The 12,799-nt window shown below is 39.8% G+C and overlaps 1 protein-coding gene and 1 long non-coding RNA gene across 4 annotated transcripts in view; both read left to right on the top strand.

Moving 5' to 3' along the window:
* MACROD2 (mono-ADP ribosylhydrolase 2) overlaps positions 1–12,799 on the top strand; it is a 1,293,068-nt gene that overhangs the window by 98,758 nt on the left and 1,181,511 nt on the right. The gene's annotated exons all lie outside the window — the stretch shown is intronic.
* LOC122465250 lies at positions 2,893–5,612 on the top strand. Its single transcript, XR_006289953.1, has 2 exons — positions 2,893–4,516; positions 5,511–5,612. It is a non-coding gene; the product is annotated as an uncharacterized LOC122465250 (long non-coding RNA).

Here is a 12,799-nt window from a genome sequence, read left to right as displayed (position 1 = left end):
AGTGGCTCCATGCACATGGCAGACCATGATGGAGGTTTTAAAATGATTTAATGCAATTTCAGGATCGGGAAAGCCGGTCACTGATATGGCCCATTACAGAGGAGCATGTGCTGCTGTACATTGTATCGTTGGCAACCCATCAACTGGTGTTCTCAACGATCTCGAAGCACCTATCAGCCATTAAGTTCATGTGGGAAGACTGGCCATGCACACTGTGGTGGGGATCTGCAGGCACAGTTTTGTTTTTTGGGCACATAGGCGAGTGTCCAGGTTACTTGAGAGTTCCCAGCTGGAGTTGGGTGATGAAGCAACCCTGAGTTGGCATGGAAAGAGGGGCATGTTATGGGACCAGCTGATGCCAGTGCTGTTGGCATAGCATATAGGGCACCAGAGTTATTTCGGGAGGATAGGGTTCGCCTGTCAAACTTGGATGCAGACACATTTTTGGCTGATAAAAAGGAGGCAGTAAGAGATGTCTTGGAACCCGACTGGGTTTTGGGGGAAGGCAGCCAAGCTAACTGCTGGTGCCTCCTTGTGGCAGATGTCCAGTGTAGGTACTCCATAGGGAAGGTATACAGTGCCCAGATAAATGACTTGGTAAAGGACTTAAAAAGTAGATGGTTACAAGAGCGCAATGGGGCCAGGGGAGTTGGGGGCTCCTATGACTGGTATGGCAGGGAGCCAATCCCTCTTTCTTATAGCCCACATTAATCCCCGTTTGGGGCAGGGGGGAGGTAAGGCCACGCAATGAGTTGGCTGGGGGACCTGCATGGAAAAAAATTGGAGGCTGGTGAAAGTCCCCTGGGTAGATATTGAATGAACTTGGAGTTACCTGCACTGTACATTTTTTGTCTGCCGGCTAGTCCCAGACATCTAATAATAAGTTGTGGCCTGATTAAAACCATGTCAAGTGTCTCCTGTCCTTCTTTCGGTATAGCTGGACAACAGTGACTTCAATTCACTGACTATAGATAATAATTCCTGTAAAATGCAAAACATGTTCTGAAACTTTTTTCTTGTGTATCCAGCACTTTTAAAATAGTATTTTTTAATAATGATGATGATAATAATAAAAGCTGCTTTTGTGGATCTTTAACTGAATTTTAATCCAAAAAGAGAGTGACACAAATCACAAGTAAAATAATCATCTGCTAGAATATAAGAAATGCATCTTTCACCATTTTCTAATGTAAAAAAACTTGTAAAAATTAAGAATCTGAATAAATGTCAGTTGAGTTGTATAAATGCTCAAATGAGAAATATATTCCCCTGGTTAACAAAAAGAAGGACTGCATTTAGTGTAAAGGCTATATTTAGTTGCAAATCAACCAATGACAATCAACCTTTTTAAAGAAAATATGTAAAAAGTGCAAACACAAAACAAGATTAAAACTGATGATTTAAATCATTATGAAAAATCCGTGATTTAATTGCCTTGATTTATATCAATCCATCCTGGGAAGTGGTAATCTTGTTTCTAAGACTGAAATATTGTTTGTTTCTTTGGAACATTTGGAAATGCTTGAATGATAACTTAGTTCTGCTGAAGTGTTGGCCATCTTCTGTTTGTTTTTCTTCTTGGTAATGTGTGAAGATAACATGGTAGCATCTGAATTTTAAAGTGCTGTCAGTCATAAATTTTGACATCAAATGCTATGAGCGGACAGAATAACAACTTTTTTATTTTCCACTTCAGTCATGGTTTTTTCTTTTGGTTTAAGGCTGTTGACTTAAAAGGGACTCAGTGAACATTTACTCCCAAACTTCGAAAATTTGTGCCTAAACGTACACGTGCAATTCTCAGACTTCTATCTAGCTAGGTACTTCTTTGATCCTTATAACCATAGCACCTTCCAGTTATTAATGGACTTAGCATCACAATGCCCTTGTGAGAAAATTCCCATTTTCTTTTTCTTACAGGTGTGTAATAGAGAGATTAAATGACTTGCCTGGGATAGGAGGATAATTTTAACAACCTGAGAAGTGGCAATCTTAGTTATAATTATATAACTTATTATTATATTCTTGCCTCCATCGCTACCTTATATCACTCGTTACTCATAAGCTGATTTGTAACTCTTTTGCTAACCAAGAATGTAACAGAAGGTGGTTAAAAAGTAAAAATGGTGAAAGCCTCCAGATAATTAAAATGCATAAAACACAAGTAACAGATGGCAAACAAGTGTTTGAATTAAACCAAGTACTTTTAAAATAACCTTAACAGCTAATGTTTTTGTGCAGTTAGTGTACTGACATAGTAGACTGCACTGGAATTCATAGTAAAGTGGTTCTCTTGGAAGAGCCAAAAATGTAGTTTTGGAGAATATGTTAAAGAATGATTTTTAGCTACTTTTATCATTTTAGTATGATGGCATCATTAAAGAGGAAAAACCCATCCCTGATTGCTGTATACACTTTAGTCAACAATTCCATATAGCTTCCTACATGGTTGACAAAGAATGAGAATGAGTTGGTTAGTTTCTAATAGTGTTCAGCTTTCTGACAGGGGCGCTAAAGAAAAAACAGTGTACAGTATGTGTTAACTTACTGTGGGTTTTGCACACAAATGTAAATGAATATTAATATGTATATGAGGGAATCTGCTTTTCCACTCTTAATAACATAGAAAAATCTTTGTAAGTTCTCCTCAAATCAAGTGATTTTCTGAAATATTTATATACTAAATGCCAAAATATGTTAAATCAGCATAAAATTTGAGAAAAAGAAAAGAATTCAAGAAATGCAAAAGATACGGAAACATCAAAGGTGTTGCAAGAGCATAAGCTATGCTCTTTATATTGTCAGTCCTACAAACTTCGTTCAGACTCCTTCTTCAAACTTTAGACTTCCCCATGTCCTGGTGTAAGCTGCCTTTCTGAACCAGTTACATTTAATTTGGCAGTTATCAGCACAGGCAATGAATTTACATTCCTGTGGATGGAATCTCCTGGATTAACAAAATACGTTTGGCTTTGAAGAAAGTACTTGAAGCAGCAGAGGAACTTAATTCCAGCGGTTTTATTCTTGGCACTTATATTAAAAGCCATGGGGAAATTGCTACTGGCAGTGGGTGAGGCCCCTTTTTGAACAGCTTTCAAGATAATAACTTGTGGCCTTACTCTAGCTCTAGAATTCATGACTAATTATTCAGATATTTGGGGGGTATTACCATATTATCTTTGGAGATCTGGGAACATGACAGCATGAGAACAAGTAGTTTCATTACAAGGTAGCCTCCATGTTTGTGAAGGCCCTAGGTACAATGTTGAAAAATTTGTCTTGGTTCTTTGGTCTTGGTTCTTGTCTAGTCTAGGGGACTAGAAAAAATGGCCTTAGTTCTTGTTGTCATATAGAAACGAAAAGAGCTAAATTCCTGCATGAAAAATGTATCATACCATGAATACTGTTATTTTAGAGTTCCATACCTGTAAGAACATGAGTGTAAAGGAGTTCCTGCTGTTGTATCCTTTCCACACTGCAAACATGCAGCTCTCCCAGGTGAATATCTAAGCTTGAATATCTTTTTTGTTTCTATTTCAAGAGTAAAAGTATTGATTAACGGTCCTTGGAGAGATGTTGTCTCGGAAATGATTTCTCAGGTTTTTTTGTAGTGTAGGCAGTATTGTAACATTAATAATAAGTTGGTTCTCCACCCTCCTATTAATGATCAAGGGGCCACAAAAGAAATTCCTTACATATAAAGTAATATAGATTTCTAGCAGCTGGAAACAGAGAAGCTGCTATCTTGTGAGTTAACAGCTTTCTCTGGAGCATCAGCAAATGTTCCATGGATCATCAGGGTTGAGAAGTTTTGTTCTGTGCCATGCTATAGATTTAATTTCTGTGTTCACTTCTATTCTTCTTTTTTTTTTAAGATTCACTCATCATGAAGAAAATTCAGAAGTCAATCACTATGTGCTTTGAGGTTTATTTAGCCACTCTTGTGGAAAATCCTAGGCATATGCACAGCTGTAAAGAGCTTAGGGAAGGGATCCCTGTTTGAACTCTCACAAAAATCTGATAAATTTCAGCCTATCCTGCATTTGCTAGAACTCAGCAATTAAGTTCAGCTCAGTTTATAAACATGTGTAATGAATGTTTTCATCTTGACAAGAGTTATGGAATTATTTAAAACTTGGGGTTAGCACCCGAGAAATTGGGCATGTATTCATTTTCAGCTGCTGTTGTTTTTTATACTGACAGAAAACCAGGAAGCTATGCGATGCTTGACACACATTCTGCTTTTGTGTCACACCTGTGATTTTAAGTCCACAAAACTTGTATAATTTCCTTGACTGGTACTTTGAAATGTGGAGACATTGTGCTAGCTTGAAAGGATAGTATTTTCATTGCTGTATTCTAAACAATAAATATTAAGAAAATGTTCTGTTGTTGCCGCTCTAAATAGTTGATTAGTTGAAATAAAGCGCAGTCACTGAGTGATTTTTGAGTAGGTTATTTATTTAGACCAGCAGTATTTTTTTTTTTTTTAAATTTCTCCCTCTTTTAATGACAGGTGGAGGGCTACAGATGTAGACTACTATTCTGGGATCACTGTTATTTGGCATGAATCTTATTTCAAAATGTCAAGGCATCAGGAAAGCTGGTATTAGGCTAATAAAGTAATTGGTTAAGCATCTTAGTAGTGCCACTGGGTCAGGTATGGAACAAATTCTAGAAGTTTAGTATAATTAAAGACTGGTATGAAGGTTATTAGGAATTATCTAGAATTCTTACTGAACTTCTGCAAGTAAAGAATAGAGTACATGACTCAGAGGCGTATAGCAATGAACAAGTTCTGGTAGATAAAATTCTTGTTAACTATGTAAATATTCTGGAAAAGGCTCCAGAATTATTCTCAAAATGGGCATCTATGTAGTTTGTTGAGCTGTTACCTTTAAACTATCCCTTTACTTAATCTCATAGTTCATTGGACAACAGTAGCCTGTATAGCATAATCTCATGAAAATCACTTCCTCCCTCCATGTGGAGGAAGATATGCAAAGCTTTTTGCTCTCTAGTTATGAATTGCACAAACTGGTTGGTTTATAGAAAACAAAAACAAGTTTATTAACTACAAAGGATAGATTTTAAGTGATTATAAGAGATAGCAAATAGATTAAAGCAGATTACTGAGCAAATAAAGCAAACACAGAAACTAAACTTAATACACTAAAGAAACTGGCTACAAGTAATAATTTCTCACCCTAAATGTTGTTTTAAGCAGGGCATTGATCATAGTAACTAAAAATGACTTGGAGATAATCAGGATTCTAAACACTGAATTAATTAGTGTGCTTAAAAGAAAAAAAGAATAGGGGAAACTTTGCTTTGAATTAATTGTAGTACCTTCAATAAAAAGCTTCAGCAAGAAAATTGAAGATACCGTTTTAATTTGAGAATTTCTGAATAAGGAAGTAATACTAAGCATTCCATGAGAAGTAGTAAAAGTGAATAGAATTAAAAGAAATCTCTGCTCATTCATTATTTCCTCGCTCTTTTAATGACAGGTGGAGGGCTACAGATGTAGACTACTATTCTGGGATCACTGTTATTTGGCATGAATCTTATTTCAAAATGTCAAGGCATCAGGAAAGCTGGTATTAGGCTAATAAAGTAATTGGTTAAGCATCTTGTAGACTCATGAGTATCAACTGAACTAAACGCTTAAATTATACTAAATCTTTCTTCAGATAACAATGATAAACTGGAGTTAAAGTTCAATACATATCAGTAACTTAGATAAAAATATTTACAGAAATAAATTATAAAAAACAAAGCCTGCAAAAAACAAGCAGCATAAACTCAGGAATTCAGAGTGAAGGTTAAATTAAAAAAAAAAAATAAAGCCAACATGTTAAGATATGGGAATACATAGCATCCAAACAACTTTAACTTTAACCCGGTACTGGCTCCAGGTCATCATCATACCGTTATTATTATTGGATAATAATATTTGTATTCCAGGATTAGATTAAACTGACATGTTAATTTGAGGTTTTTTTCCTCATCGGGTCACCAACTCAGTTTTGAAACATGACACTTTCTGAAGCTGGCATCTCCTCCTGACTGTCTGTTAATCAGTGAGGTGCAGCCAGTTTCTCACCACTCCTATGGTTCCGCAGTGGAAATGTTTAAAAACGTTTCCACCTGCTTTAATTCTCGAGTGTTGGCAGCAGCTCTTCTAAGAATCTCCTGTATCCTTATGAGATACTGATCTCTACTGAAGAACTTAAAGAAAGGTGCCCTGTTGTTCTGGTCAAGAGTTTGGCCCAACCTTATAGATTCATCGGTTCCAGGGAAGATTTATCACAACCCGTTGGTAAGCTATTCTAACGGTTAATTACCGTCACTGATAAAAAATTATGCTTTATTTTCAGTCTGAATTTGGCTAGTTTAAACTAGCCATTGGATTGTGTTGTCTCTTTCTGTACAAGACTGAAGAGCCCATTATTGAATATTTGTCCCCCATGTAGGTACTTATCAACCATAATCAAGTTACCCCTTTACTGAGCTAAATAGAAAGAGCTCCTTGAGTCTACCACTATAAGTCATGTATTCCAATCCTTTAATCATTTTCATGGCTCTTCACCAAACTCTCTCCGACTTATCAACAGCCGCCTTGAATTGTGGACACCAGAAGTGACGCAGTATTCCAGTAGCAGTTGCACCTCTGCCAAATACAGAGGTAAAAGAGCCTCTGTACTCCTGTTGCCACCACAAGAAAAGCAGCCAGAAGGAGTATAAACAGCCTCTTTAGTGTTCCAGTATGTGGTGAAAATGAGGCTAAGGGGACTTCACACACCCTCAGTGGCCCATGGGTAACATACCCCCAGCATTATCCTCAGCAACAGAGTCTGAATATAGCTGATCTGCATTACAAACAGTCACTGTGAAATTGTTTTCACTGCGGCTTTGTAGAATACCAAAGTGCAGATTAGCAAGGTTCTGTTTCATTGCAGCAGGCACTATTGGCAAGCTACAGGCCAAGCCCTGTACTCATTAGAAATGGATGATTTCACGTAATCCTTAGTGTAAAATTGAACACTAACTGTTATGCATCGGCTTTCTTTTTAACGTTGCCCTAGAATTCAAATGATCATCAACTAGGCAAAGAGCAGCATGAAAACTCCATTACATTTAGAAAAAGTTCTGCCAAATGCCCCAGAAAGCAAGGTTAAAAGGGACGTTCAGCATACTATTTACTTTCAGTTCCATGATGTCCAGATTTGCTGTCCCTGTTCAATGAGACATCCTAGCAGGCACTATGATGACAGTGTCAAACCCACCATTTTACGGGGATGTTGCCTGTCTATAGTCTAATGCTCCTGGGGTTTTGTAAAACAATTTTTAAAATGTTGTGTGAAACTTAATTGTGTAGCATATAGGGAAATGAAAAGCTTTGCTAAGCTGTGCAGTATACTCAAAAAGGAACATACCTTAGGGCTTATATACATGAGAAGTTAAGCCAAATTAACTAAAGTACATTAATGAAAGCACATTTAAACCTCTGTGAGGATACGCTCATTAAGAAGTAAAGTGGCCTTGAGAAAGGACTACAGCAGGGTCTATGTAGGGCAGTTAGAGCGTAACACATGAGCTCTCTACAGTTTACACCCCCATAGTTAGAACTGTGGGGCCATGTGGAGCAGCCGTTCGTGAATTAAGGTGAAGTGAACTAAGGCCACTTTACTTCTGAATGAGTGTGTCCACGCAGGGGTTTAATGTGCTTTAACTAATGCAATTTAAATTCACACTTTCAGTTAATTCAGCTTAACTTTCTGTATGGACAAGCCCTAAGTATCTTTACTATAGGATAGTCACATGCTGCAGTACAGTTCCGTGGAGGTCATATTTAGTGTTGCATACAGTGAATGCTGGTAGGTCTGGACTTGAAGAGAGGAGGTGCTGAGAAGGAGAAGAAAAGAAGAATTCCTTTGACAGGGTAACTGATTTGGTGGATAGGGGGAAAGTGGTGGACATAATATGCCTGTACTTCAGCAAGGCTTTTGACGCAGTCCCATGTGACATACCGATAAGTAAGCTGGAGAAATGCAGGCTCAACAAAACTAACATTAAGTGGATACATAATTGGTTAAACAACTATTAATGGAGTGATGTCAGATTGGAGGGAGGTCTCAAGTGGGGTTCCACAGGGATCTGTTCTGGGTCTGGTGTTATTTAACATCTTTATTAATGACCTGGATGTAGGTATAGAGAGCACACTGATCAAGTTTTCAGATGAGACAAAGCTGGGGGGGTGTTGCCAGTACTTCAGAGGATAGAGATAAAATTCAGAGGGATCTTGATAAATTGGAGAGCTGGGCTATCGACAACAAAGTGAAATTCAAGAAAGACAAATGTAAGGTGCTGCACTTAGGGAAGAAAAGCCAAATGCACAGATACAGAATGGGGGAAAACTGGCTTGGCAGCAGCACTACTGAGAAGGATCTGGGCGTTGTGGTGCATCACAACCTCAACATGAGTCAGCGATGTGATGCTGCTGCAAAAAAAGTAAACACAGTTTTAGGTTGCATTAACAGAGGCATAGCATGCATGTCATGGGAGGTGATAGTACTGCTTGCTGAGGCCTAACCAGTGCCCAGTAAGAGTACTGCATCCAATTTTGATCACTGATGTATAGAAAGGATGTAAAGAAATGTGAAAGGATCCAGAGGCAAGTGAAAAAGATGATCAAAGGGATGGAATGCAAGCCATGAGAGCAAGGCTGAAGGAACTGGGCATGTTTAGTTTGGAAAAGAGGAGATTAAGGGGGGATATGATAGCAGTCTTCACATACTTGAAAGGCTGCCATAAAAAAAATGGACAAAAGTTGTTCTCTTTTACCACAGAGAGCAGGACAAGAGGCAATGGGTTCAAACTACAGCACCACAGATTTAATTTAAAATGTCAGGAAAAACTTCCTAACTGTAAGAACAGTAGGACAATGGAACAGATTGAATAGGAGATTGTAGAAACTTCTTCACTAGAGGTTTTCAAAACAAGGCTGGATAGCCATCTGTCCTGGATGGTTTACACCAGGGGGTCTCAAACTTAATTTACCTTAGGGCCAGTGCCAGTCCTCAAATCCTCCCAGTGGGCCAATAATGTCACTGAAGATGGTGTTCAGAAAAGAAAACGTTTATATTGCATTTTTATTTCGAATTTCTTAGAAATAATAAAACTGTCATACAACTTTATACAATTATTTGCCTGCCAGAGGGTTTTTAGTGTTTGCCAGACACCTGGCAACACTTCAGTTCTGTCAGTTTGTTGATGTTTGTCCTCAGTGACTGAGCAGTTGAAACCTTCAGGATTGCAGCAAGGTGGGCATCAGAGAGTTGTGTTCAGTATTTTGACTTGTTTATATTCTTTGTGGAAAGAAGTGATGCTGCCTCCATGGCTGACTCTGCCCGACAACTAATGATGCTGCTTCCATGGCTGACTCTGCCTGGTGACTAGTGATGGTATCTCTGTCCCTCTCCCCCCAGCCATTGAGACCTGCAGGGGGCGGCGCCTGCAGCAGACATGGCCAGCAGTGTGTCTTCCTGCATCTCTCCTTCATGGCCGCAGTGAGGAGGTTCTCGGGCCGCAGATGGTCCATGGGCCGCGACTTTGAGACCCCTGGTTTACACACAACAAATCCTGCATCTTGGCAGGGGGTTAGACTAGATGATCCTTGTGGCCCCTTTTAACGTTATGGTTCTGTGATTGTAAGGAGAAGAAGAATAATTAAAACACACACAAAAACTTAAAGCAGGATTGCTGGAAATTCTACTCGCCCACTAATACAATATATGATATTCTGTTTTGATGGGCAGCTAAAATATTAACGCTCTCATTATAATCAACATTGTGGTAATGGTTGAGTGAGTAGATTATATGCCTAGGCTAATGAGGACAATTTTCTTAATCCAGTTTAAACTAACTATGGTAAAATACTGAGTGCATCACCTGCTACTGTCCTGGGGCATTCTGAAGCACATTATCCTAAAGTGAAAAAGATTTTTGTACTCCTTGCAGACAGATGTTCAGGGCCAAAAGTTTGAAAACTGCTGTAGTCAGGTAGACATTTGAATTGTATTAATGACGGAATATTCAGGTGTAAAAGGAAAGGCTAGGTGGAGGCCCTTTGAAAATTTGTGTCAATGCTGTTTCTCATGTTTGTGAATTTTCTCAGCCTAGTCAAGGCAGAGGTAATACTTCCTTCAGGGGTCTGAAGTCTCTAGCTGACAGCCAGTTGGAGGGACAAACTTTCTAACTTGCAAAGGTTTTCTTCACAGCCTTGAGGCAACAACCATCGTTTTAAAAAAATGAAAGCTTAGATTCTTCAGTACAATTCTGTATGAAAAGTGGATTTTGTTGCTAATTCTGTAGCTGAGGAACCGTGGAACACATGAGACTCTGTTTAAAGGTGTTTAAAACCATTAGTAACATGGGGCTGGCCTTATGGATAAAGCCCTGCCAAATTCATGGTCCATTTTGATCAATTTCACAGTCAGAGGGTTTTAAAATTAGTGTCACGTTTTCAGCTGTTTACATCTGAAATTTCAGGGTGTTGAAACAGTGGGGATCCCAACCCAAAAGGTACCCAGAAGTGGGTCTAATCTCCGCTTCCCTCCTCCCCCTGGCCCCGGGCTGCCATGCAAGGTAACAACAAGTCCTGTCTCTCCCCAGCCCAGCAGGGACTCACAGCTAGGAGGTCCCTGGCTAGGGCGTTTCCAGGCACAGGGGGATATTGGACCCACCTGTACAAGTCTCCTCCAGCTGCAGGAACCTCCAGTGTTGGGCAGGGAGCTTGCTGCAACAGGGGGAGGACCTCGGAGGTGGGTCTTATCCCCTCCCTCCTCCCAAAGCCGCTATGCAAGGGAAGGAGAAGTCCTGTCCCTCCCGAGCCCAGCAGGGACTCACAGCTAAGAGCTCCCTGGCTGGGGTGCTCCCAGGAGCAGGGGGATATCTGACCTACCTTCACAAGTCTCCTCCAGTTGCAGGAACCTCTGGGGCTGGAGCTTCCTGCAGCAGGGGGGAGGCAGGCACTCAGAGGTCGGTCTGATCTCCCTGTGAGAGCTAGAGCGGCGGTGCAGGGGAAGGACAAGTCCTCTGCCCCCTCAGCCCAGCCGGGACTTGCAGCTAGGAGCCCCCTGACTGGGGTGATCCCAGCAGCAACGGCGAGATCAGATTTCATGGGGAAGGGCTTATTTCACAGTCAGTGACACATTTTTCACAGCTGTGAAATTGATAGAGCCCTAGTTATGGACGCTAGGGGAATATTTAAAGTGCAGGTTCACTCTGAAAAAATGCCTGTAAAAATGGCATAATGAAGAAGCATCTTTGTCTGTCACTTCCACAGCAACTTCACTCTGTTTATAAATAAGCATAGTCTTTTTTTTTCTTATTTCCAGACATGCAGACTCAAGCAGGGCTCCAAGAGTCACATGTTCTTTTAGGCTTGCACGTCATCATTAGTAATAAAGGTTCTGCAGTCCAGATCCTGCATTTTGGTTTAGCTGTACAACTTCATGGAAGATCATCAATTGTATGTGTGGAAATGAGGACAGCATTTGGCCCAGCAATTTGTATTGCTGTAACCCTGGCCTTTACTTTGAGGTGCATGGGTGGGGTGTACCTGTATGTCTGCACACACATGTATATGTGTATATACAATGTGGTGATTGAGATCACTCTGAAGCCCAGAAGGGGCCTTTAAACATCTGGAGGCAGGAACAGGCAGCCAAGGTTTGAAGAGCAAAGCAGGCAAACCAGTAGTTCCAATATAGTTTGTGGGGGATCAAGAACCAAGATCTAAAGCCCTAGATTAACTGAGGGAGGGGGCAGGACAGGAACCAATGCCTCCAGCCCTCAAAAGTGGAGAAAGGGTAGACAAATATGCTGCTACTTCCCCAGAGGGGTAAGCAATAAGTCAGGCAGGGGAGGAGCAAATGATTGCCACGCAAGAGGTATGTGTACCAGCACCCATGAGTGCAAGGGAGAGGTTAAAGAAACTGAGGCAGGGAGAGCTGTAAAACCTGCTAACAAGTCGTGTGTTATAGGAAAACGAAAGATAATTCCTGTTTTGTTTTGTTTGCTAAACTTTCCGCTCTGTCATGTTGCACATGCAGGCAGGAACAAGGGGCCTGTACTAACAGAGGAAAGTGCCTTATTAAAGATAACTCTAACGTGACATAGATAATGACCCTTTTCAAAACAGTAGCCAGTATGATTTCTTCCTTAAAAATGCTACTCATTGTTTCTGTAATAACTCCAATAAAGAACTATATACTGCCTTATCTTCAGAATGGCAGATAAGATTGAGATATTGAAATGTAAATCTTTTTCTAAGGGTTTAACAGCTGAAATCATAGAAGGAAAAGTTTTAGGACCTGTCTGCACCTTTGTTATTGTCTTATAAAATGTTGTCTAAATATTTTCTGTTCACTTTCGTGGACACCCCGATTTTGTTTAGCATTGAAACAATAGTTGTGTTTTGCCTATTAAAATACCATTGCAAGATATTGTGAATAAACTGTTTTGCTTGAGGAGGAAAATATGTTAACAAATACAGCAGTGTGTTGAATTAAGCCAGATGTACAAATGAGAGATCTGAGTGCACGTGTAGAATTTCAGTTGAGCTGTTAATGAGATTCTGACAGGCAAGAAAACAAGATGGTTTATGCTTTTCAGTCACTTTTGTTAAGCTCCATTATTTAGTTGGAAAAACATTTAATAAAATGTATTTGAGATACGCATAAGGTATGACTGTTCTTTGTTTTTTCCAGTTACATTATTTTTTCCTTTCATT

The sequence above is a fragment of the Chelonia mydas genome, chromosome 3 (assembly GCF_015237465.2).
Source record: "Chelonia mydas isolate rCheMyd1 chromosome 3, rCheMyd1.pri.v2, whole genome shotgun sequence".
NCBI lineage: Eukaryota > Metazoa > Chordata > Testudines > Cheloniidae > Chelonia > Chelonia mydas.
This window is presented reverse-complemented; position numbering and strand designations above follow the sequence as displayed.